This window comes from Odocoileus virginianus, chromosome 16 (genome assembly GCF_023699985.2).
Source record: "Odocoileus virginianus isolate 20LAN1187 ecotype Illinois chromosome 16, Ovbor_1.2, whole genome shotgun sequence".
Taxonomy (NCBI): domain Eukaryota; kingdom Metazoa; phylum Chordata; class Mammalia; order Artiodactyla; family Cervidae; genus Odocoileus; species Odocoileus virginianus.
In genome coordinates, this window is record NC_069689.1 from 47725218 (window position 1) to 47753196 (window position 27979).

At 40.7% G+C, this 27979-nt stretch overlaps 1 long non-coding RNA gene across 2 annotated transcripts in view; it reads left to right on the forward strand.

Annotated features, from left to right (window-relative positions):
* The window catches only part of LOC139038736 (uncharacterized), a 78424-nt gene that overhangs the window by 13858 nt on the left and 36587 nt on the right, over window positions 1-27979 (forward strand). The gene's annotated exons all lie outside the window — the stretch shown is intronic.

Genomic DNA, 27979 nt, shown 5'->3' on the forward strand with positions numbered 1-27979 from the left:
CTCCTTGCAGTCCAAGGGACTCTCAAGAATCTTCTCCAACACCACAGTTCAAAAGCATCAATTTTTCGGCGCTCAGCTTTCGTCACAGTCCAACTCTCACATCCATACATGACCACTGGAAAAACCATAGCCTTGGCCAGACGGACATTTGTTGGCAAAGCAATGTCTCTGCTTTTGCACTGAGTAGTCACAAGAAATTCTACTTTTTTGGTAATATAAAAATCCCTCAGACTCTGAGGCAGTGTGTTTTACAAGAATAGATCTTGGTTTGGAAATAGACCTGGGTTTAAATTCCAGCTTTGCCAGTTACCAAATATTTGACCTCCACTGCTTTGGTTTGATCCCTGGGTCAGGAAGGTCCCCTGAAGAAGGGAATAGTTACCCACTCCAGTACTCTTGCCTGGAGAATCCCATGGACAGAGGAGACTTGTGGGCTACAGTCTGTGGGGTCTCAAAGAGTTGGACTTGACTGAGTAACACTTTCACTTTCATTTGACCTTTACTTTCTTCCTCTCTAAAATGGGGTGCTTTGGTCAAATGAAACTATGGGCATTGCTTTTGGGTACTTCCTTCTGTCTTGGTCTGTAAAAGGAAAGAAGTGAGGAAGAGAAAAGTGACAGGAGGAGGAGGAGAGCTGGGGCCAGTGACACTCGAGGTACTTTGAGAAGGTGTGAGTACTATCTCTCAGACAGCAGCACTGGGGATGCTCGGCATTGGACAAGGTCCCTATTTTCTTCCTCTCTGCTGCCAGAGAGCACTGAATATTTAAGACAAGGATTTTGTTGTTGTTTAGTTGCTCCGTTGTGTCGGACTCTTTTGCAACTCCATGGACTGTAGCCCGCCAGATTCCTCTGTCCTTGGGATTCCCCAGGCAAGAATACAGGAGTGGTTTACCATTTCCTTCTCCAAGGGATCTTCCCCACCCAGGGATCAAACCCACATCTCCTGCAGGTGGATTTTTACCACTGCGCCACCTGGGAAGCCCTAAGACAAGGACAGTTCTTTACAAAACGGTAGAATTTAAAACTCACAAGGAAAACTACCTCCCTTATTTCTCAGATAAAACCAAGAAGAAAAACCTTAGATCTGGAGAAGCTGGGTGACTTCTGTAAGTTCTCTTAGCTGATTGGTGACAGGGTTGAAATTTGACTCCTTGTCTCTTGGTTCCTGAACCAGAAATCCACCCTATATCTTCCAAACACTAAGTTCCTATTCATAAACAAAACAAAACATACTTTAGATGATCTGGTCATGTCCTTGTTACAACTATTTCTCCATTCTATTTCGATCTGATAATTTGTGTGGGTTAGTACTAGTTGTAACATGAAATCTTCCTAGATCTCCACCACAATAATTTTCCATAAAATCTATTAAGCTAACCAGCCAAAGAGTTGAAGCTGCAATGAAGAATCACACAATAATAAAAATATTCTATAATCTCCATTAGGTCACTATAATATCCCAAACTGTATTTATTACAGCCCTCCTCAGATGCTTACATAACCAAAATTGCTAGATTTATATTCTCTAATGGTTCCCCAATGGGGAAAACCTGTGTTTTTTACCTTCCTTTTCCTGTCCCAAATCACCCTTCCACATACATTGGCTATTTGGGAAAACCCGTCTGGGTTTAATCAGAAGTTGCAAGACAAAATGTGCATTATTAAGAAATATAAATATTTTCAGAAGCAATCAAAGGGATGAAAGATTGATTCAGCATGTAGATTGGACCTAATTCGAAGCAGCTTTTTTCTAATGAAGGCTACTGGGATACAGAGTCAGGAGTTCTTGTGGCCACCAGTTGGAAACGCCGACCCATTAGAATAATGTCTGGATGTCTCCTGCTAGGTACAGTATGTTGAAATACTTTTTGCAAGGTGTATCCTTTAGTCTCTGGGCTGAGCCACCTTTCTTGCCACCCTTAGGGACTTGGAGTAGTTACATTTGAGAAATTATGACTAATTCCTTCTCTTTAGAGTTTAGATCAGCAAGTATCTCTCTTTTTACAACTCGGAAGTTGGCTTTGCATTCACTTTCATAAGAACATTTTGGCCCGGAGGCATCTGTATTACAATCTCTTTCTTGGCTTAATAAAAGGTATCACATTATCTACCTGGTCAATCTCTATCGGCTTTCAAAATAGAGACATGGAAAAACCTAATAAGCCTCATTAAGATATCTGCTTTAAAAACAACAGGCTGCCTCATTTAGCGTGTTGCTTTGAAATGTCCCAGCAGAGCTGGGTGGTCATTGCTTGCATATAGGTATTGCTAATTTGGGAATTTTGTCTGATAGCTCTGGGGAAAAAAAGTCTAATGTGTAGGTGGAATTTTAATATACAAGGGATCAAACCCTGATTGTTGTATTTTGTTTTTGTTTTCTTTTTTTGTCTCCTTTAATCCCACTTTTTGTCCACAGGGCGCTATGTGTGAGAGATGGCTTGATTTTCTTGATATGGTTTACCCATCCACAGATGGAATTCCAAAGAGAACTGAAAATGTCTTTAAAATCAACACAACTCAGGGATCCCGAGTGAACAAGTTTTCCTTTGTTGTAGGGTATAGTATTATTGGCTGTAGGTTTTTTGATATACATTCTAAATTAGGCCTGCAAAGGCATGCTTCATCTTTAATTCATCACTCTCAGCTGAAAGAGATTAGCAATGTCTAGCACGCACCCCTCGTATGGTGCTGACCTCATCAAGTATGGCCTGAAATTAATTAGCCTCATTCATTCAAAATGGAAAAGGATAATGGAGGAGCATTTTAGAGATGACCATCACAAATTGTATGCAGCATATTTTAAAAGGCTCCTATTTTCAGTCCATGTAGATTAAAATTCTTTCCAGCGTTTACAATATGCCAGAGTTATCAAGGACCCAGAGAGAAACCCGAGCAGGTTTCGGGTGTATCTATTTGTGTGTGCGCATGCGTGTGCCAGCGGGCGTGCATGCCCAGTTTGTTGTGTGTGTTACAGCTTGGGTATAGATGGGTCCATATTTAGCTGACTTGCTGTCTAGGGTGATACCTGGAATACTTGAGCGACAAAAATCTGATGTTTCATGCTGTTTTAAATGATCCGGTAATAAAATATGTTAAGTGGATTTTTTTTTTTTTTTCTTTTCTTCTTGTTACCATGAAGTGGGCATGCCAGCACAAACTTGCTGCTATTTTCCAGTTAGATGCTATTCATCCTCTAATTTAGAAACCAAAAGCCTCTTAAAGAGATGCTCGATGTTTCTATTCGGAGTTATTTTTGAAACTTTCTTTGTCGTTTCCCAGTCTTTACTGTTTGATCATATTTCAAAACACGATTGAGGACTAACTTGGATTACAGATTCACTTAAATTTATCACCTTTCTAAGATTAGCTGATTTTTTCCCTCTTGGGGATTGACTAAGGAAGGCTAAATTTTTGAATATCAAAATTGCTTTCCTTTCTAGCCAAAATACTCTTTACTGGGGTTCTTTGGGATTCTGAAAGATGTTGTGAACTTTATTTTTATGACCCGTCATTTGGTGACTGCAGATCAGAGGAAGAAAAAAACCCATGACTTTCTGTGTATGTATTTACAGGTTTGTTTTTTTTTACATAATATAAAATGTGATTAATTTATGAAAAGATATCAGCAGCACTTAGAGGAAATTTTATCTAATGCACAGTTCTTTAGGGAATTTTTTTTTTTTTAATCCCAAAGTGACTTTGTTTAGTTCCATTGAAAAGTAGGTATTCCAAGTAAGGCAATTGCAAAGCTTCTACTTAACTATTGGAGTGAAAAATGCACTCTCAGGCAATCTTTATAGAGCTCATTGATATATTAGTCTTAATATGTAAGTTATTTAAGATCATTTTGTCTTAAAGCAGAAACTGGAAGCATGTTGCCCATATCTCTGAAAATGTAGGATTTGGAAATTTCTCTAAGCTCACTCTTGCTTAATCTTCTCATCCCAAGGCCCCTTTATTTAATGGGTATATATCATTTATATGCCTAGGATCATCAATCACAAACTGTGAACCTATCATTTTGACATAAAAGGTCTATCCTTAAATCCCCCCAAACATCTAGCATATAATTTGAGGAAATTAGCTAAAGTCTGGGCTTCTGACTTCTGGGGAGAAGATATGTAAAAAATGGAGAAAGCTTACATTATACAAATTTGATTTTAAAGTCATGGTTTAGGTGAGCCAAGGATTAAAAACTGATGCAAGTGCAGATCTTTAAATGTTGACAGAAATAGATTAATTTTGTTAATTATTATCTGGTCAACTTGGAATTTCATGGCTAATGAACACAGTATGAAATAAAGGAGAATATTTGCAAAAATAGCATGATTCATTAAAGCATATATTACCAAAACTATATTTTTCTCACAGTTATTTATTATTGAGACAAGGCAATTCATATGTTCTAAAATATTGCAATTTGCTTAAATATTGAACAGCATGTCTCAATTTTTATTTTAAAAATGTTTTTTATCAACTGAGGTGAAAATGGCAGGAAAACCATAAATATAAGGATTAAGGCTGCATGAAATTTGAGTTCATTCAAATGACAAACCCAAAGTAAAACTCAGATGAACCTACCAAATTTCATTTGGTATCCACCTGAAACTATAAATCTTCTTTTGGCATTTGAGAGTAGAAAGGAGGTTCACCTAAAATTCAAACCAGGTTTTCCTAAAGCTAACCCAGATTCACTCACTTTGGGGTAAACTATAGTTGTATTTTGTGTTCATAATAAAACTTTCATCCCACTTTAGCTAATGATGAATAGATGATGGGCTGAGAAAGAGAACTAGATGTTTCTGGAATTACTGTTTTGTCCTATTTTATTTCATATTTCCTGTAAGTTTCTGAGGTAGGGGAGAACAGTATGCAAAGCTCATTCTCAGTGGTACATGTGGAGATATGACTACATATGAGAGACCAGAGGGGAATCAACAGTTAAATACATATATGATTTTTTTAAAAAAGGAAAACCTAAATGAAATATCAGTAACTTACATTTCTTGAGTGCTTACTATAACCAGGCACCATTTTAAGTACTTTGCATGTATTAATTCAGCTGACCACAACAGTACCAGACAAACACTATTATCTCCATTTTGCAGATAAGAAAGACTAGGCACAGGGAAATTATGTAACTTGCCCAAGGTTACACTGCTCCTGAAAGGGATTTGAACCCCAGCATGTTGGGTTCTGGAATCTCTTTACCTAAGTACAGTGCTTTCTTGCCTCCCTGGAAAAATTGTAATTGCCATGTTGTTTGTGAAACAAACTGCTACAGTGATACGTGGCAGCAGCGTTTTCCCATTTTTAACTGCTGAAAACAGTAGTAAATGTAATGGCAGAAACCAAAGTAGAGAAAGCTCATTCTTGTCTAATCTCCTTATCCCAGAAGTAGGAAGGGAGTTGAAGGCTCAAATCTCCCTGAAGTCGTTGCTGAGCTTTCTACTTGGAATGCTACATAAGTAGAATACTTTAATGCCACAGAGATGGAGATAAATGGGGTGGAATTCAAAGGAAAAAAATGACAAAATGACAGGGTGAGAGGATGACTGGGGAGAGAAGATCAAAAGAACTAAAAAAGGAAAACCTGGAAAAGCAAGAGTTAATCTAGAACTCAGTAGCACTCTAGAGATATTTAGAAGAAAAACCAAGGCCTACAAATGTCACCAGGGAGATTAGAAATAGGTGAAGAGGAAGGTCTGAGAGAAAAACAAATTAAGGGAACTCAGTTAGTTAGATTTTGTCATGTTCTTGAAAGACCAGTAATAAAAGCTATATATATTTTTTGGAATACTAAAGCCCAAGCTGGAAGTTTCACAGGAAAACAAAAATGTATTCCCTGCCTTGTGTAGGTTGAAGTAGAACAATGTTGCTGTTTAGTCACTAATTTGTGTGCAATTCTTTACAACCCCATGGACTGTAGCTCTCCAGGCTCCTCTGTCCATGGAATTGTCCAGGCAAGAATACTGGAGTGGGTTGCCGTTTCCTCCTTCAGGGGATCTTCCTGACCCAGGGATCGAACCCGTGTCTTCTGCTTGGCAGGCAGATTTTTACCCCTGAGGTACTGGGGAAGCCTGAAGCGGAAAGATAGGTGTATATATACAGTTATATATTACTATAGTAATATATATACACACTATTACTTTTATATATACTATTATAACATAAAGGATTTTTAAAACCATATATATGGATTTTAAACAGTGCTTGACATCATAATCATATGTAGGGAGTGAGTCTCTCAGTTGGGTCTGACTCTTTGTGATCCCATGGGCTGTAGCCCACCAGGCTCCTTTTTCCATGGAATTCTCCAAGTCAGAATGCTCGATGGGTAGCTGTTCCCATCTCCAGGGGACCTTCCCAACCCAGGGGTTGAACCCAAGTCTCCCTCATTTTAGGCAGATTCTTTACCATCTGAACCACCAGGGAAGCCCAGTCATATGTAGCCTGCCCCCGTAACCTTTATATTCACTTTCTCATTGAATCCTCATGGTCAGATCATCAGGTTTACATTATTAGCCCCATTTTGCAGACATGAAAACCGAGGCCCCGGGAGGTTGTGTTACCTGCCCAGGGTCCTGCAGCCTGTGGTCCCCCCACAGTATCCCAAGCTTCGTCTCCTCCCAGAACATCACACACTGTCTTCTCTCACACAGCATCCCCAGGACTTCTCCCAGAAGATGATGTCACAGAACAATTGGTTTTAGGCCAAATTCACTGCGGGGCATCACTCCCGGCGCACACGCTGATAAGAACACACTCTGCCGGAATGGGACATAGCCCGGTTTCTGGCGGACATCCTCTAAGAGCTGGCCTGTCTGCTCAGCTCTCACAGAAGCTGTGTGTGTTAAGTAAACCCTCCGAAGCTGGCTTGGATGGGGGAGCAAACGATAGGTGGACGAACATTCGAACGTGGACTGGAGCGCTCCAAGCAGACCCCAGGCCTCCTGTGTTTACAGGCCCCCAAATGAAATCACCTGGCTGTTTATAGGAGTCTTAGTGCTGATGAAAAGGCTGAGTTACACTCCAAACTTTTCCCTGCCAAAGGAGAAAAGTTCCAGGTTCTTTAAAAAGTATGTAAAGCATCTGATCTGAAAAGTGGCAACAACATTTGGGACCAATTACTCAGATTAAGAGGCAACAATGCTCTGTTTACACTTCGTAGCCAAGAGCCATTTGGCTCTGGCCCACAAGCTGGAGATTGTAAATTATAGAAATTTCAGCCTAACGTTGCTGTCTCTTTTGACCTGTGTGTCTGAGGGTAGGGAGAATCAGCTAGAAAAGCCCTGTTGTTACTTGCCTTAAAATGTCAATGAGTGGGAAACTGAATGTTGTCTTCCAGGTAAGACGTTTAACATAGATCCTCTGCGAGGAGAGCATGCATTTTCTCACTCAGGGAAGGGTCTAATTGACTGAGGATGCTGTGTCAGGATGTGGTTTTTCGGTTTGCTACTCCTCAAAAATTATTTTTGCAAAAGAAGTTAAAACTAAAGGCTCTCTGACATCTTTTGCTTCACTACCATTGCATTCCACTTTAACACTGTTTTCCAGTATGCCATGGATTAATCATTAACAAATGGGAGTTGGTGGCATTATTACCATGAGAACGCATAGATACAGCTCATGTGGGCAAAAAAAGAGGCCTTAGTTGGCCAAAACGTGGAGGCTGAAAGGAGTTGGGATCATTTGGGACTGAGATTTCCTTTTCTCCCTTCACTAAGGAGGCCAGCCCCCATTGCATGTAATCCTGATGATTCCAGAAGTTTGGGGAAAAGTTCTCGTCTTTCTTTTAACGTAATCCTGATGTTAAGGGCTTGACCTTGCCGGGGGGGAAAGGAACCACAGAGGTCAGACAACAAGAAGAAATGAGAGGCATCTATTCCTGAAGCACAGACCTGTGGAAAAGACGAGTATTATTTTACCAATAGCTGAAATGCACGTGTGCAGAGGTTTATAACTTAACCACTTTCAGTATCACATTTAGACCATCAAGCTGGACACATTGCAGGCAGTGGACTCGCTTTTTGAAGTTCTACAGGTTGGATAGTTGTTTAGGTAAAAATGTGATTGGGTTTTGATTGTGAAGTATTATGGAAATCTTAGGATTGGAAAACTTTTTTGTTTTGTTTTGGAAAACATTTGTACCCAAGAACCCAGTGTCCATTTCCTGGAGGACTCGGTTCAGAGGCAACTGATATTTGAGGACATTCCAGTCCCCTTGGATGTCAGCATATATATGTATATCTTTTATAAAAACTGATCAACAATCAACTGTATTCATTTTGGATTCTTCTGACCCTGGCTGGTCTATCTCAATAATTTACCGTTTTCTGCAGTGTCAGAGCTTCCTGACATCTACAATTAACTCACAAATTAACTTAGAAATGATAGTAAGCGCTCAGCCAAATGATATAGTGGCCACTGGGGACTAGGCCAATTTTCTAGAATAAGGTTAGGACCAAGTTACTCTGTAACAATGCTAAGGTTGGTTGTATAGGAGTAGTTCTTCAAATATGAACAGGAATCTAGGTGTGAGGGGGAGATGTTATCAGCCTCTAATTCTGTTGGTTACTCAGCCCTCTGATATTTCTTCATCTATGAAACAGGGATAACCGGTTTTAAAAATGCCATGGAAGCCTTAAATGAGGGCTCCATAATGGAATCAAGAAGTCACGGAACGGTTCCCTTGGAAGGAAGCTTGGAGAACACTGGTCCAACTTCCCACTAAAGCCAGACATCTGGAAATGGGCAGATGGGCAGGCAAACATGGATTTTTAGAACTTGTAAACTCAAGTCAGGTAACGAAAATATGTGAAGACCTGGGTGAAGCCTGCCAGTTAATCCTGACTGACCACCTAGACAGATGGTGGTCCTTTTTCTGAGGCTGCCACTACCGGGGGCTTCGTCTTTAGAAAGTTTTGTTCCTTCTATGGGAACCAAAGGGCTTCCCAGTTGGTGAAGTGGGAAGAATCTGTCTCCCAACACAGGAGATGCAAGAGACGTGGGTTCGATCCCTGGGTCAGGAAGATCCCCTGGGGCAGGAAATGGCAACATACTCCAGTATTCTTGCCAGGAAAATTCTGTGGACAAAGGAGCCTGGCGGGCTACAGTCCATGAGGTCGCAAAGAGTCCACGGGGTTGCAGAGAGTTGGACATGACTGAACACACACAAATGGGAACAAAAACCGTGTCCCTGGAGCGTCTTTCTACAGAGTTGGAGTCTGTCCTCAGAAGCAGTACAACTGAACCTCATCCCTATACCATATGGCAGATTTTCAAACCCTTCAAGGTAACTTTCATTCTTCTCCCGTCCCCTTGGCTAAATTCCCCAGTTTCCCATATGATATGGACTCAGAGTGTTGTCTTCCTGAGTTGGTCTTAGTTTCTGAGTCTCTTAAGAAGTATCCAGAAACAAGATATTCAGAAGTCTTATGTCCAGTTCTGTGTACCATGCCAAGTGACTTTAATCAGAACCCTGGTCAGGGAGGAATCCCATACTGTGGAGTCAGATCTCAATCATCAAGGAGCGTGTAAGGAGGGATTTATTGCATTTAAGAATGTCTCATGTTTATCCCCATTAAATTGCATTTTGTTTTGGCTTTTTGGTGGCTTTAAAGTCTGTCCCTCTCATCTTTTGTTCCTTTACAAATTGCATTAGCATGTCTCTTACAGTTTTGTCCAATCATTGATCTGCATATTACAGAAGCCAGTGTTTCTGGGGTTTCTAGGTTCTTTGATGTCACTAGTAATTATGTTGAAAATAGTTAGAAGTTTATTTTTTCAACTAGCTCATAAGCAGTGGTTAACAGTAGGACCTCTGCAAACTAGATTTGCCAGGATTTAAATCCTGGGTCTGCTGATATACCAGGAGCGTGGCCTTGGGCATGTTGATTTGACTGTGCCTCAGTTTCCTCATCTGTAAAATGGGTGGATAATAATATATGATTGTTTTGATGATTAAATGAGTTAATATATGTAAAGCACTTAGACTAGGTGCTTTTTCAGGTACGTGGTATGCACTGTTTATTATACAATGAAAATAAATCAAGACAAAGTTCCTAAAGACAGGGACAGTTTCTCATTGATATCTGTATCTCCAGAGACTAATACTGTGCCTGAAATATACTTAGGGCTAAATAAATTGGGTATATGGACGAGAGTTTCCATAGTGTTCTGGACACTAGATGCAGACAGATAACATAAGCAACGCTATGGTTTCCAATGCTAACAGATTTTCAGTTCCATTCAGTTCAGTCGTGTCCGACTCTTTGCAACCCCATAGACTGCAGCACACCAGGCTTCCCTGTCCATCACCAACTCCCGGAGCTTGCTCAAACTCATGTGCATTGAGTCCGTGATGCCATCCCACCATCTCATGAAACTGTACACTGTTCAACCTCGGGCCATCATCGGACTGGTTATTTTGTCACTAATTTTTCTAGGAATGATCATCATTGTCACCAGTGTCTTTACTGATTCTAATCTGTCATGTCTCGGTTTAGCTCAGAAGACCAGAAAAATCAGACACTGAAGTTTACTCTCAACTCAGAAAAAGGGCAAGTGTACTGTTAAGTCTTGCCTGCACCAATGCGAGAGGGGACACTATTTTTAGCATGTAAAGTCTATTAACCCAAGAATCCTAATGCTCCTCACTCAGATCTTTGTGTTTAAACTTTTCATAGGGAAACTCATTCCAAAAGACATGCTAAACAATTTAAACGTTTGAAACGGCATCCACATCCACAGTGGAAGTTTCCGCATCTGCGTACCTTTCCATTAACACCCACAATGAAGTGCTAACATCAGGGTAGGTCTTGACTTAAGTGCATAGCAACATAATGCCCGCCCCTCCTCCCGCCCTCCTCCCGCTTTCAGTTTCCGGGTGTTAAACCAAGTTCTCCTCGGGTTGCAAATTTAAATCGTGTTCAGAGATACCTTTTACACGGAGTTCTCTTTGAACTTCTGTCCAGGCTAATTCAAACCCGTTCGGTATTTTCCTCCTTCTCCATTAATACAGTGGAGCTCAAAGAAGAAAATTCACCAGTGTTTTCGCCTTTGTACGTGTTCAATAGGTACCCTGCAGCAATAACCTGGAGGAGGAGCCGGTCTGCGAGAGCAGGGGCCACCGGTAATAGGATCCGGGGTTGTTGTGTGTGTAAAGTGCTAACACTTTTGACAGCCACCATCCTAAAGGGGTGTAGCGAGTCATTGGGAATTTGTACACAGACTGCCCTATCCATTACGCATCGCCCATATCATACCCATAATCTCCCAAGGCAGAGATGCTATTACACTCAGCGGGCCAAGGGCTGCCCGCGCTCAGATACACACAACTCCCACTGACTCTGTGCTACCGACGTACTTCAATGGGACTTGTCAGCGGCATAAATTTAGCTCAGTACAGTCACCGCCGCAGCGGGCGCAGCCAAACAGAGAGACCAGGCTGTGTGTTTAAAAGGCTGAGGAAGAACAAAAAAGCTGCCAGTTTTCATAGGAAATCTTATCCCGAGAGCATGAAGAACTGGAGCCTGACACCCGCCACACCACCCTCCTCCCGCAACCTGCCGATTCCAGCCTGGAACCTGGAAGCAGCCGAAACAGAGAGGGCATAAAAAAAAATAAAATAAAAAATGGCCTGCTACAGGGCATAAAACTGTGCTTTGCATCCAACCTGATTATGTGAGGGAAAAATTCCCCATAGATGATTCTCGGAACATTTATCAAAATTTCAAGGAACATCGTGGAACAAATGACCCTCTTTAAATAGAGAATATTTAAAACACATACCACAAGGTCACAAAGATGGCCAGCTCTTGAAAGCCGCCGGTCTATTTTGAGTCACACACAGGTGTCGTGGGCCTTGTGGTATATAGTATAGCATTTCTTTTTGGCCCTTTCATAATGTTTTTGCCATATTATCTAATGTAATTCTTTGAGAGGTCTGTCTTGGCTTTTCAGACAACCCCAAATCATACCTGGTAAGTGGTGAGGGTCACTGACCACAGGGCCAGCCTACAGTAAACTCCAGGGTTTAATCTGTATTCTGAGCCCTTGACACTGCAGACAATGAAGTCTATTCATAATTACAGAAAGTTTGGCGAGCAGGGCCTGGGTGCCAGTCCATGCTTCGCATCACACTAATTGTGTGTCTTGGACGTATCCCTTAGCATCTGTAAGCCCTGGTTTTCTCACCTGTGTAGAGAGTACCAGAAAAGATGTGCGAAACAGCATGAAGCCCCATCAAATGGATGAATCCATGTGTCACACTGTGTGGTACACAGTCATACTGTCTGGGCTTCCCAAGTGGTGCTAGTCATAAGGAACCTGCCTGCCAATGCTGGAGACATAGGAGACGTGGGTTCGATCCCTGAGTCGGGAAGATTCCCCTGGAGGAGAGCATGGCAACCCACTCCAGTATTCTTGCCTGGAGAACCCCCATGGACAGAGGATCCTGGCGGGCTACAGTTCGTGGGGTTGCAAAGAGTCAGATACGACTGAAACAGCTTAGCACACAGCACACAGGTACGCAAGAAAAGCCTCCTCCTCCTATTTCTTTTTCCTCTCTTCTTCCCCAAGACAGTCTTAGAAGTTACTGCTCATGCAAACCCAGGTCTATTAAGAAAAATACTGCATTTCAAGAAAATAAATATTACCCCACGAATGATAAATGGTCACATATGTAACAGCACACATTTAAAGCTATCCTCATCCTTTGATAGTTGTTACAGAACAGATAAGAATAATCTATTCAAAAGGAAAATAAAAAACTAAAGGGTAAGGAAACAAATTAGACATTTACTTAGGTCTGATTAGTGGCTCCTTCCAGTGGTGATTTGAGCTGAGTTTAGGATCCCTGAACTGTTAATGTGCACTGCTGAGAGGTGACCATATTAAGAAGCTGAATGCATAATTCATTCAAAGTTCACATAGATTGTCTTACTTTGGGAAAGAACAAACTCAGGTGCAATTCCATTCATGCAGCACAACTAGTATGTTTCATGATAATAAGTTTAGATATAGAAAACTATCTTTCCCCTGGATAAATTTGGTTTCCTTGTCATTTCTTCATTTTTTTTTTCTTTTTGTTTTTTTCAATATGAGGACCCTAGTTCAGAGTAGAATTAATCATGTTAATCATGTGTTAATAAATTACATCACTCCAAAAGACTTCCATGCACTCTAAAAAAGGTGGTCTTGGTCAGATTTTTATAAGAATGCATTCTTGAATAGGAAGAAGGGCGCTAGGTTAAATTCAAAAAGTATGAGTAATTCAGGAAAAAAATCATACATTTCTTTTTATGTTTTCCAATATAAAAATATTGCTCTACCATTGTTAAGTAACTCTCATGGGCACATTTACCTCTCTGAAGGCTCTGATGGGAGATGCAATATCATGTTTATTAGAACAAAGTAACTGAAGTTTAATAAGTCTGGAAGAGCACACGAAACCGACTTTTTTCAGTAATCTCTGGTTTGAAGTTTTGTAGTTAGAAGTGTTGAAAGTGAAAAGAAAAATTAAATTTGCACCACGTTCAGGGGATTTGTAGAGCTTGTATGTAAAAATTTGGTAGTGGTGGTGACCATGCAACCAGTTCTATTTGTGTAAGAAAATCAGCAGAAATACAGCAAGCTTTACTCTAAGTTAAGCTGAGGTCGTAAATCAGGCTGTAAATGGAAAATAAGATGGATATACACACGTCCAAATATACATGATAAATTCTTTAAATTCTCTTTGTCTCATCAAAGAGAATAGAAAAATAATAATAAAATTTAAGCTGCCTTCTGCCTTCCTCCCTTCATTGTAATAGTGGCCTCTTCAATCTGGCTAAACTTTGTGGTTAGTAAATTTTGTTTAACAGAAATTCGTTTTAAAAAACAAGGTCTGTCCCCTGTTCATGCACATTTGCCTCCATCTGACTGATCCCTGCCGTCCGTCTCAGGCAGGTCAGGTCAAAGCATCACATCAGCCTGCGACGAATGGATTTAGGACACGAAGCATTTCCTCCAAAATAAAATTCCCTGTGAAAACTTTGCAGGACCAACAAACACATCAGAAACGCGTTATGGGAAGAGTGCCAGAAGTCAAGCTAAAATGAAGGCCGAATCCTTGAGATCAGGGAGAAGGGGAAAAAGGTCAGACAGAGCGAGAAGTGAGAGGAAAAGCAGGGCAGGAGGAGAGAAGGGACCCAAATTAGAACAAGAGGCGATGCTTATTAATAACCTTGCTGACCCACGGGCCCCTGACACAGAATGCATTAAGTATTGTTGGGACACTTTGCTCCGTCACTCACAGGAGGAGCGTGTGAAATGGTGCTGGAAGCTGCAAACTCTCGACAAGAGCCAAAAAAACCAGGATAAGGTAAGGGCGTGGACTTACGGGGTTGAGAAGTTCCCTTTCTTCTCCTGTAGCATCCTCTCTGGGCAGCCTACCTCACGCCTCCATGCTTCCAGCCAGCTAAAACACACACAGGAAACCATGTTTTTCTTGAATGCAAAAAATAACACACGTCCTGGAATTCCCTGGCAGTCCAGTGGTTAGAAATCCACGCTCCTACTGCAGGGGCCCTGGGTGGATCCCTGACTGGGCAGCTAAGATCCCACAAGCAGAGCAGTGTGGCCAATTAAAAAAATAGAAATAAAATAGATACAACGTTCATCGCAGAACATTTGAAAATTACAGAAAAGCAAGAAGAAGTCAATAAAAATTCTTCTTGTCCTGCCGCTTGTGTATCATCATTGTCAGTATGTGAATACCCATTTTCTCATCTTTTTCCTCTGCTTTCTTGCATGCATATATTTGTGTGCTGAAAAAGTACAATTGAGGCCCTGGTGCCATCCACTGTTTTGGATTCTGGTTTTCCTACCTGACTAGTCCTAAGAGATCTTTGAGAGGGTTACTAAAACTATTATAAAACACAATTTTTCTGTTGGCATGATAATTCCTTATTTGATGGTAAATTCATTTGACCTCTAGTTAGATATTCATGGAACATTGTAAATTTTTGCATTTTAAAATATTTGTGTGCATCTCTGTTCACTCTAGAAATAACTGTGAGTGAGATTCCTGGGTCAAAACCTTTTGGGGGGGCTATAATTTGCAGAGTTGCCCTCTGAAGTATTTATGCCAGTTTATATTCCCACCTGCTGTGAAAGAGAATCCAGAACACAGAAACCATCATTAATTCTTCACAAACTGAGATAAGAAACTTATAACCTACTGTGATCCATATTTCCTTGATTATTTGTGATACTAACTTCATGTTTATTGGCTGTCTTGTTTTGTGTGCATGTTATTTACCTGTTATTTTAATTTCTTTGTATTTAAAGTTGGAAAAGTTGTATTTAATTTTTTAATGGTGTTAGATCTTTACATGTTAAGATGTAAAAGTTCTTTGCATAGTGCATTTATTAACCCTTACACTCTTGCCCATTGCAAACATTTCTCCATTCTGTCACTTGATTTTTTAAATTATTAGTGGATTTTTAATGTATATGTTTATCAATTAAATACATACCTATTTTCATTTAGTCTTTCTTCCTTGCTTTTGTGCTTAAATAGGCCTTGCATATCTCAGGGTCAGAGAAATATTAACCTGTATTTTCTACTAGTATTTTTTGTGGCTATTGTTATTTAAAAGAAAAAAAACCAAACACTTAAATCTCTCATATATTTGGTCTGTGTGATAAGAATCTATTTCCTCACTGATCTAAATGTTGCTATTTATTGGACCTATTTCTGTATTTTAGAATTTTATTCATCTTTCTGTCTTCATCACTTCTTTTGCCAAAACCCTCCTTTTTTATTTTTAATCACTATTTAAGGATATGCTTTCATATCCAGTGATGCAAGTTTTTTTTTTTCTTCTTAACAATTAGTTTTCTGGGTTATGCCTCTCTATTTGTTATCCCATAAGAACTCATCAAGTTCAAAATGTAAGAAGAGACAACTGATACGTCAGTGTGTGAGGATTTGAAGTCTTTAATACCTAGTTTTCTCATTTAGAAGTAAAGCATGACTTCCCATTTATTTTTTCATGTGAACTGCTGTTAAAGTTTAGTTTCTTCATCTATTTTTCAGTGTGCATGGTGTCAAATTTATTCACTGCTATTGTGAACACAATTTCTCTGCTAAATCCTATAACTGTTTTCTGAGGAAAATGACTTACTTATGCATTTCTATTTTGTATTTTCCTACTTTACTGGTTTCTTATTCAAAAGAATTTGCCAATGGATTCTTCTGAGCCATCTAAGTAAATATTATCATCTGCAGATAATAATTTTGTCCCTTTCCTTCAAATTAATTCCTTCATTTTCTCAATCTTTTTACAAAAGAGTCAACTTCCACAGTGTTTAAATTATTCTTTATTCAGAATGCCTACAGTATTTTACTACCATGTATGATGGCCTGAATATAACGTATTTTGGAAGGGCTCTGGCTTTTAGAAGGTGTTCAAGGCTTCAAATTTCGATCTCCCTTCCTGAAGCTTCTGTCCACTGGTCTCACTCTATATCTCCCAGCCCTCTCTGCTCAGTACCGAACAAGTTTTACACAAGTCTTAATACACAAGTATTTTATCTCTATATAGACAATCTCATCACTTACCTACCTAGTCTAAACACCCACATTTCACTGTGGGAAAGTTCACCTTCAATTCTCAGACCAATACATCTAAACCACTGTTGTTTTACTTAGCGCCTCCCATGAAACTGCCAGGCTATTTTCTGCCAACTTAGAAGTTATGGTCTTGTGTAAGATTTTTTTTTTTTAAGTTTGCATTTAAAGAAAATGCTAAACTATTTTCTTACATAGAAATTATCATTTCATTTGAATTTGCTGACTTTTTGCCAGTGAAGAGTAAAAATAACCTGGATTTTGCATATGCCATGCAAAAAGGCTTGGCTCCTTGGGTTCCACTGGTTAGAACAATGTGTGAAAATAAGAGTGAGCAAAGGAGGAAGAGTGATAGTTCCGGATCTTGCCTGGGGTGACCTATGGGGAGGACGAGGGGTGAGTCCCTGAAAGGTGGGAATGGAGCTGGTCTCTGAATCACCTGAGTCTTCATTACTTCAACTCTAATTTTGGGCCATCACCTGCCTTGCAAGCGAATACGGGAATGAGAGACAACATGTATAAGGCATTTTGGAGGACACTTGGCAACTAGTGGGCAGTTACTGAAACAAACTGTTGGCTTCTGGCTAGGTTTGAAGGGAAGGATTTGGGCCACATTACAGGTAACAAAATGGGAAGAAGATACCCTCTTTACTATAAATTTCTACATAGTTAACCCCAAGTCCACTCAAGGACTTTAGGATTTAGCTAACAGTCAGTGCTTACCTAGGAGTGCCATCCTTAAACCGTGCCTGCCCACCACCACCTCCCAAGGAGAGAGACACTGTTACTCATTTCTTCTCTGCTGTCTGGCGTGGTCTTTGCCATGAATGCCAAATATCACCGGAATCGCCCTTTCATCCCACCTCGATGAACCTGGGACTCCGAATGTTTAGATTTCATCTTCCACTAAGGGGGACCAGAAGGGCTCCTTGTTTGGATAATACAGTAGATAGTCCTTGTGGCCATGTGCCTGGCATTTAAGGACTTCCTTGTCAGCACGCCTTCGCTTTTCCAATTTGTTAGCCTAGAGAACATGCTTATTAGTATCAAACTTAAGCCTCGCCAAGGCAGAGTGAAAACTTTTTCTATCTTTCCCAAAGTGAAGCTAGAGATCTGATTTTTTTTTTTTTTTACGTAGTGGGAGGTTTCTGTATTATTTTTGTTTAAAATCAATTTCCTTTACTCCATATTCTTTTCCTGTTGTTTATTTTATCTGTCCCTCTCTCCCAGAGGAGCAGCATTAAGGCCCCCATTTGGTTTTTATTAGTGTAATCAGTTAATAGCTGTTCTATAATGCTTTACTTATTGTGTTAATTTTCTGTACTTATGTCCAGAGGCAGCTTCCTGGAAGACCACATTTAAAAAAATAGAAGATCTAACTTGCTTCTTCTTTAATGGGTCCAGCAGCCATTTATAGTTTCAGCTAAGGTTACTGAATACTGTTGATTTATAAGGTCGTTGAAAAGACATATAAACTGCAGCTACTATTTTAAATATATCTATAGGAAGCCTTAAAAACCCACTAGTCTGGTAAAGGTACAGACACTAACCTCAGTGTCTCTCTCTATGATTCCACTTCTCTGCCTTTGTCTTGAAAAAGTCAGAGCTCTGGGTATATGGTGCTCTGTGTACTTGTCAGTTTCCATGTTTTATCCCAGTGCTTGGCGGGACCCAAGAGCTGGGAATGGAGATTCCATTCATCCTCTGCTCCTCTTTCCTGAGACTTCTCCAATCTCTGTCCCTTGGGGCCCATGTGTATACTGTGCCGGTCACTGCATGCTAAACTCTGGGTCCCGGGACTACTGTCTGATTGTTGGGGATTTTAATGGAGTGTACATTACATGAACTTTAGTATTCATGGGACTGGTTCTCAAATTAAAACACAAGCTTCAAAGCAGAGTGCAGGGACAAACTAACTTACCTGAAGGATGACAGAGGAGATATGGGTAATCCACATGACAGGTTGGGCTCCCGTGTTAGGCTGCAATCGGAATTAGGTGGAGGCATGGAAGTGAACACAGGTCAGTGATCAGCATCGTTGGTTCTGGATCTGCCTCTGGGGTGAATTAGCTTTTATGGTTTTCAGGGGCCTCGATTTCCTCCTCTGTAAAACAAAAGTTGGGAAAAAAGTTCTAAGGTTCCTCCACTTACAGTCTAGGCAACGTTCAGTCAGTGATCTGTCTGGGCATCAACTCAGGGAGGATGGATTATCAACAGGCGATTGGATCAGGATTAGACTTCTTCCCATTCATTGCTGAGTCTCTGTCTTTGATGGGCAAGCTCTTGGCACAAAACGGAGCCCATCCACACTTTTATCGTACGTTAGTTTTTATTGTGAGGCCAAAGTAAATTTCTGTTTGAGACGTGGTTCCTACAGTACTATGACTGTGAGTTGCAGAGAGGGGAACACTCTAAGGAAGTCTAAGTGCTAACCGTGTGACGTGGGGAAATCAGCTCCTCTCTCTCAGTCTCTTCTCCTTCATCCGTCACATAATGTGTTTGGAGATGAGTCAGCAAAGAAGCTTCAACTAAGGTAGTCAGTGACCTTGTAGAATTGCCTGTTGTGTTAAACAAGTGCAAAGGGTTAGATGTGCCCCAGCATCTGGTACCCACAGCCGGCAGAGCATGCTACCCGTGATTCAGTGCTCCCTGAGAAGCTGTACATCGCTAGAGGACAGGCTGAGGAAGAGAGGATGGAAAGGGGATCTGTAGGCAAAGGGTTGACTGGAAATTCTAAACAAGCGAGGAAATGACACCTCCCGTAATTGCCTGTTTTTGAGCTGCAGAATGTATCAAATATTGTTTTTAAATAGGTGCAGTGCCGGGCTCTTAGCACCATGCCCCACCCGTTTTGTCTGTTTCTGTATCATGCAGGTGATGGTGATGTTTGAGGACTTTAGGCAACCCAGCAAAGTCAAAGCAAATTCAAAAGAAAGAGAGGAAAATCTATATACATTTCAATGGAAGTACTTTAAGGCATTTCAAGTAGGAGTCTGAAAAATAATTACAAAGTTTAAAAAGAAGAATCTTAACTTTGATCTGATTTTCTTCTGTAAAGCAATTAAGCACAACATTTTTCAAATGTGAGACTGAAAAAATTCTAGGGGTTGGACCCAAACGCTTTCATTTGTGTCTTGGGATTTCTATAATTCCCTCCTCCCCCCACCAAAAGTTAAATAAGTTATTGAGGTGATTTTCTAGAGGGATTAACACATAAAGCATTTGCTGGTCAGCTCTCATAAAAAACTATAGCAGCATTGATTAGCTAGATTCAAATCATGCAAGCGTCCAGTTAACAGCACCAAACTAAGAAATTTGTAAAGTTAATTTGATGGAGATGAACTGTCAAGGTACAATTGGAATATTCCCTTCCAATCATTGTTGGGGTTTTAATGGGAAGACACCCAACACGGACTTTAGAAATCCTGGCAGTAGTCCTCAAATTCAAAGAGAGCTTCAAAGCAGAACATAGGGACAAACTAACTTGATTAAAAGATAACAAGGGAGCTAAATACAAAAAAGGAATGTGATAGATTGAGCCCCAATGTTAGGTTATTTCTTCTCAAAACTTTAAACCCTAAATCCTCCATGAAAAGTGAAAGTGAAAGTTGCTCAGTGGTGTCTGACTCTTTTGCGACTGTATACTCAATGGAATTCTCCAGGTCAGAAGACTGGAGTGGGTAGCCTTTCCCTTCTCCAGGGGATCTTCCCAGCCCAAGGATTGAGCTCAGGTCTCCCGAATTGCAGGCAGATTCTTTACCAGCTGAGCACCAGGGAAGCCCAGCAATACTGGAGTGGGTAGCCTATCCCTTCTCCAGTGGATCTTCCTGACCCAGGAATCCAACCAGGGTCTCCTGTATTGCAGGTGAATTCTTTACCAGCTGAGCCACCAGGAGAGCCCTCCATAGTTCCTGTATATAAATGCTAGACTGTCAGTTCCTTGATGGCAGATAAAAGGTCCTGTTCTCTTTTTGGTTCCCAGTACCCAGGCTTCCCTTGTGGCTCAGCTGGTAAAGAATCCACCTGCAATGTGGGAGACCTACGCTTGATCCCTGGGTTGGGAAGATCCCCTGGAGAAGGGATAGGCTACCCCCTCCAGTATTCTGGCCTGGAGAATTCCATGGACTGTACACTGCATGGGGTGGCAAAGAGTCGGACATGACTGAGCGACTTTCGCTTTCACCCAGCATGTAGTTCTTCGCACATAATATATTCCTGCTAAATGTTTGTGAAATAGTGGAATAAAGACACTGTGTTAAAATTAAAAAGGTGTGGCATATTTCCCCCCAGTAACTAGATGTATTGACCACTTGTGACCCACTAGGAATCCGAGCAGAGTTGGCCTCTAGGTGGTTTGGCCGGTGCTTGCCTAACCTTCAGAAAGGGAGAAACTTCAGCTTCACATAGCAGTTTGGGTTTCTGCATTCTTGTGACACCTGAGATGTGGCAGGCTTTGGGCCACAGCTGCACGTGGTGACACTTAGCTGAGGCACAGGAGCAGCTGCCCCCATTACTCAGGGTTCCTTCCAAGTTGCCACCATTCCCTAGCATATGACTCCAGGCCAATTTCACTTTTCAATTTACCAGCCTGGTCCATGGGACAGGCTTTCGGATCAGGAGGGAATCTTTGGTCTGCTTTGCATCAATGCTAGTTTCAAATGGAGTTAAAGATCTGAGTGTGGGCTTAACTGTTTTCTCCAGGTCCATGAAAAGAGAAGGTGCGCTTCTAGGTACTAGGCTTGGAGGGTTGGTCTTTGCTACGTTCATTGCTATGACTTCTCTGTGCTCCAGGGGCATTAGAGTGGTCTTGGAGTTCTGGATAATCCTCATGGTATCGGATAGGAGCCCACTGGGGCTCTAGTTTGTCAAAGCATATTAAAATACAACATCCTCACATCATCAAAAAGGGTACAGCAGTCTATCTGTCTATACCTTTCCTTCTGATACTACGTTTGTGTGGGAACTTTTCAAAATTACATCTGTTCTGTTATAGTGAATCAAAATGGGGAAAGAATGGAGAGTAAGTCAGAATAATGCCCATTGGTGAAAGTCCAATAATTGAAATCATTATTGCTTAAGATACCATTGCTTTAATCAGCCCTATCATAAATTAATGCTTTTCACAAATGAAGGTTTAAAGTAAAGTGCTATTAAGTCAGGCCTCTTAAAAGGCATGATGCAATTGGGAAGCTCCGGAAAATGGCTAAAAAAGTGGTTTCTGAATGGATCCACTGGTTTGAGCATTTTATCTTCCACTTAATTAAAAAAAATATTACCTGGTCCTTTCTTAGAAATTACATATTGGAGGTCTGTAATGGCCAAGCCTTTAACCCATTAAAAAAATTTACTCCCAGGAACAGTTCATATTTGACATGTAATTGATTTTTCTTGGAGAGGAAAATATGTTTCTCTCCTTCCTTTCTTGATTGACTTTTCAAAACTCACCTTGTGAGCTGTAAAGAGGGAGAGGAGTAATTGATTTTCAAAAACTCAAGTGCACGTACACATGTACTCACATATGCATGTGGACACATGTGTGTGGACATAAAGTGAAGTTGCTCAGTCATGTGTGACTCTTTGTGATCCCATGGACTGTAGCCTACCAGGCTCCACTGTCCATGGAATTTTCCAGGCAAGAGTATTGGGATAAGTTGTCATTTCCTTCTCCAGGGGATCTTCCCGACCCAGGGATCAAACCCAGGTCTCCGGCACTGCAGGCAGACGCTTTACCCTCTAAGCCACCAGGGAAGCCCATGGACATAAAGATCTCCCCTATACTGGGAGCTGACACTTTCCTGACATAACTGTGCAAGGCCGGTGTTGCTGTCTCCACTTAACAGAGTAGAAACAAAGGCCCAGAGAGGTTCATTGCTGGTGGAGGATCACACAGGTAGTATTGATGGGAGGCTGAGTCTTTATCCCTTCTACCATGTTGCTTGCTTTTGGGTGTACTTCATACTCAGGTATGCAGGCGTCCATGCCAATGATCCCCACCTTTGGAGTCACTAATCCTTTTAGCTGTTTACCCACACCAGATTCTGGAATTTAATAAATAATGTTTCACCATCTATAAATGTCAAAAGGGCACAACTCTGATTTGAATTTTTCTGTGAATGTTGCATTGTGAGTGAGCCAGGAGATGCTGCTGAACTAACCTCCTAAGTGATAGCATCTTAAAAGAGATTTCTTGTTGAAGAGTTTGGTGTGGATGAGCAGGGAGGTCAGATGTTTTCTTGTTAGAACAATGCCCACACAGATTTCAAATGAAACTTAGGGCTCCTCAAGATTTGTTTAAAGAGAAAGAGGGTGTCAGCAGGGCACTGATGTGGAAAGGGAAGGAAAAGTCTATTTGGTCCCCTTGAGTTAGAAAATTTCCATTTCGACGTTGTCAATCCCTCAGCTCTCACATGCAGTAACTCGCCACCAAGGGCCAAAGTAGTCTCTTTCTTTTCTTTCCTCTCTTCCCACAAACCCAGCTATTATTTAGTCTCTAGCAAAGCTGCACAAACCAACTGTTCCTCCTCAGATTATCTCTTTCAAGGCTCAGGTGATATGCCTCCTTGGGTTACACCTTCCAGGTTTTGTGGTCAGAAGGGGGCTGTGCCACTCTCCAGTATGCCACCTTGCAAGAAAATATTTATATATGAGTCTCACCAGGTCTCATTTCCTCTGGGAATGGTCCTGCGTGCAGTGCCTTCATGCTAGTGGCGACAGCTGAATCGCTGGTTTTCACGGGACCACTGGACAGCTGGCAGGAAAATCAGGAAACTGCACCTTCCCCTATGTGACTTTGCTCAGCCTGAAAACTACAAGGTGTGTGACTGTGGGCTGAAAAGTTTCTGAGAGGTTATATGCAACACTTTGAGAAAACACTTGGAAGGAAACTTGCTGCTGTTGAAGCAATGGAAATTTGTACCATTCACAGAATATTTATTTTCCGAGATCTGGAAACAGCAGAGCTTGCTTGTACAGAGTCTTTTCATTATTATTATTATTTTTTTCATTTTTGTTGCTGGTAAATAGTAATTCCCATTGTTCACCAAAGAGTTGTGAAACTGGCACTTCTATATGGCTGAAATGGGGGTATATTTGCAAAACCCCATTTGGAAACTCAATTGATCACATGCGTCAAGAGCCACTGGCTTTTTAAATAGCCCTTGACTAGATAATTTTACTTCTGGGAGTCTGTTCTCAGTACCAAAAAGATAATGCTTGAAGATGTTCATCAAAGTATTGCTTACAATAGTTAGAACCTAATATAAACCTACCAATATGGGAAATGGAAGTATAAAATATTTTCTTTATATTTACTGTTATGCAGCTGATATAATAATATTGAAATAGGATATGCATTCTTAATGATTACAAATATGCAGGCAAAATATCCACAGTTATAAAGTAGATGAAATTTATTGTCTGCTTAATATATGATAGGCAATGTGGCAAATGCTGTATAGTCATGTATCCTTTATCTCTTCATCAGACTAAGCAAATTTATTATAGCTCCAATTTGCAGATGAGGAAAGAATAGAAATTGGTTTATCTAAAGTAATATTCTAGGGTGAAATTTGAACCCCATCCTAGTTGACAACAGACCTTCCACAACATATAATTCCTTGTGCTATGCAATTAATTTCAAGTAAAAAACAAACATCAGCCACCAAAAATACAGGAAAAAACACCTCAAATCAAAAACAACCCAACAGCAATAAACAAAAATCTGACAAGCCCTATTCTTAATGGTAATCACATGAAAAAATAAGTAGGAAAACCTGAACCAGGAGAAAACAGCCAAACTTTAAAAGACTCATCCTGCACTAAATAAAATGACAGATAGCTGTCTAAAACACCCCTTAAATGTTTAAGGTTTTCCTCTGGGTGGGAATTAGATCTCATGTGTCTGATTTTCTACTAAGAAAATCTAAGTATTAATGATTGAATGTAAGGAAGCAAATCTTAAGAGAGCAACTTTTGTACACAGATGGAAAAGATTGTGTCCAAAGTGACTTGAGAATTTTCTTGTAGGGTGGGTCCTTGTGTGAGAACATATTTGAAAACACTAATGATAACTACAGTCCATCTCTGATTCTCTCTCTCCAGAAAAAAAACCACTAATGTAGTTGTTTCTCTGTGTCCATCTGGGATAGTTTCCTGGATTTCTGAGGATACCAAAATCTGCAGATGCTCAAACCCCGTATGTAAGATGATGTAGTACAATTAGCCTTCCATCGCAGTGGGTACCAAATCCACAGATTCATCTAACTGTGGATCAAATTTTGATTGAGTGAACACACAGATGAGGAATCCGTGAGTAACAAGATCCCATCGTATTACCATATATACATTTTATTGTATATCTATCTACTCTTATTTAGAGATCTTTGAAACCTTTTGGGTTCATTTCTGGTTTGAGGATTTAAATTAAAATTACCCTTTATGTTTTGGCTTGCAGAATGTTCTTTGTCCCACAGTATGGGAGGTATTCTTTCTTAAATCATTCAAACACTGATACTGTTTCTTCAGAGTCTTATCTACACCTGCATAGCTAAGATTTGTAAAGTAAGTTAGTATAATGAATAATTTAGTTTTGATGTTTTCTTTAATGTGATCACATGTTATTAACGAGACTTGTATTCCAATGCATGGCTGACAACTGCCTTTTTGGTTTTCCACCTTAGGATGAAGAAAAAATGGAGAATATGCATTTTAAGGGGCTTCCCAAATGGCACTAGTGGTAAAGAACCCGCCTGCCATTGCAGAAGATGTCAGAGACGTGAGTTCGATCCCTGGGTTGGGATGATCCTGGAGGAGGTCATGGCAACCCACTCCAAGGTTCTTGCCTGGAGAAACCCATGGCAGGCAAGTCTGTAGGGCTGCAAAGAGTTGGACACTACTGGAGCAACTTAGAGCACTCACATGCATGCATTATAAGAATTAAAGGAAGTGCCTGGCAGTGTAACTGATTCTGTAACAAAGAGAAAAGCTTCACAATATGAGTGGACTGTGTTATGAACAGCTTTCCTCCCACGTCTGCAAAAATGCACTTTCATTAAACACATATGTGTTAAGTGCACACGCAGAAGGCATAGTGTTAGATGGCTGTGAAAGATAGATGGATGATGCCCTTATACACGATTTTCCCGGGACTCCTGCTGAGGTTTGGAATTGCACAGGTAGCCTCCTAGAGCTGTTGGCTATGCCACTAATAAGATTACAGCTAGAGTATGATTTCATTTTCTGAGATAGTTTCATCATCAAAAAGAAAATAACTTTTATTTTTACCTTTTCTGTTTTCTGAAGTTAAAAATTTTTCAGGTACAAATCCCGTCCAAATTTATGTGTTTTCTCTACCGTCTATTCAGGACTGTATAACAAGAATACAGAAATAACCATGGTAAGAGGTCATTGGTCTGACTTCTGCAGAAACTTCCCCTGGGCAGTGGTCTCTACCCCTGTTACAGAAGACTGCAAAAATACCAGCCATTGTGCATCTGGCCAATTATGCAATGCTCTATCACAAGGGGAAATTCCTTCCTCACCCCAGCTGGTGAGCAGTTATGCCCTGGAGCCCAGGACGGACATGCCTTGTAACTTTTTAACCTAGTTAGTGTAACTGCCAATATTATTCCTATTCATATAAATGTCTAATCCTTTCTTGAATCTTGCTAGACTATTTGCCTCAATAATATCCTGCGGCAGTGAATTCCACAGGTAGATTATATGCTGTTTTAAAAAAGTGTTTCCTTTTATTCATTTTAAATTTGTTACCTTTTAATATCACAAGATGGCCCTTGTTCTTGCATTAAGTGGTACAGTGTACGGGCATTTCAAATTGAGCTTTAATTCTCCAGGTCCTTTCTCTGCCACTATTAAAATCCTGTCTTCTTCATGTACTTTCTATTTAGATGTGTAATACTGATTAAATTTTAAGCCCCCTCGGACTGGGGCTGAGGCAAACAGTCTCATACTGCTTTGGACACATAGCAGGCACTGGAAAAGTGCTCTGTGATTTTCAGTGACATTTATTGCACAGATATTTTTAAGTACCCATTCTGGGCAGGAACTGTTTTAAGTGTTGGAGAGACAGATTTGAATAAGAGAAGGTCCTTACTCTGAACGACCTCATTTTCTAGAGAGAGAGAAGACAAGTAGTAAAACAGTGGATAAAGATAGGATCTACATCATTTCCGATGTCTTACACATTCTGGGAAAATTAGACAATTGTCACTAGGAAAGGATGCCAGGGGCCACTTGAGGTCGCCTGGCCAAATATCCACCTGCAGAGGGGACATTTGAGATTGACCATCAAGGAATCATCTATGTGATATCCCCACGTAGGTTAGTTTCAACTCCTAGATCAAGGCCTGGCTCTAGTTGAGATTCAGTTGTGGCTTAGTGAAAAAATGAATCAAGGCTAAGAAGGGAAATCTTAGTTACAGAAATCATCAGTGTATTACTAACAGACCCAGGAGGAACATTTCTTGAATCCCTGGGTTCAGTAACTCCAAAGACTATTAGAGTAGAAGGAAGAGGGGATTTAATCAGTTAGACTCAGCTGTTAAGACCTGTCCATGTCCCTAAATAGCCAGCTGTATGACTTTGGCCAAGTCGCTGCATTTCTCTCATTCACCGTGTTCTCATTCATACAAAGATGACTAAACCTTCCTTTCTTCACCGAGTCGGGAGGACTGGAGGTCGGGTTAAAGGACAGCCCTTTATAAATGGCCAAATGGTGTGAACATGTGTCTCATTCTTTCGGGAGCCCATCCTTCACAGCACTCGGCTCTCTTTCCTTCTTGCTCTTATCCTTCTACTGTTCCCTATTTGGAGTCTTGCCTCTACCTAACGCTCATCCATGGGATCCATGTACTTGGCTTTCTGCTCCACAGGTAGCTTAAGAAAGGAGGAGAGGGGTACCTTTCTGACATTCTTGTCTATAGGACTTTAAAGACAGAAGAGGATGGAGCTGGTTGTTGTTGGGACAGAAGACTGGAGGTGTATTGCCAACAATGATTATTTGTTTTTATTTTGTCTACAGCTTAATCTTCTAGGGTCAGGTTAATCAAACTTTTGTATGTAAAGACAGAGGCCTTGCCTGAATTTCTGAGGACATCTTGCCCCAGAAATGGTGACTTTGCTTGAGGATGGTCTGACTACCTGCCTGTAGCTTCCTTTTGTGTTCCAGTCTGACATTTTCTGTTTCCTCTTGTTATACTTTCTAATTGTCCCTTCATTTGTTCCTCCTCCCTCCGACTGCCATTCCCCACCCCTTACCCCAACACCCTTTGGGCAATTTGAAGTAGAGGCGTGTCCAACTCTACATAATGATGTATTATAAAGGCATTTCAAGGAATGAATG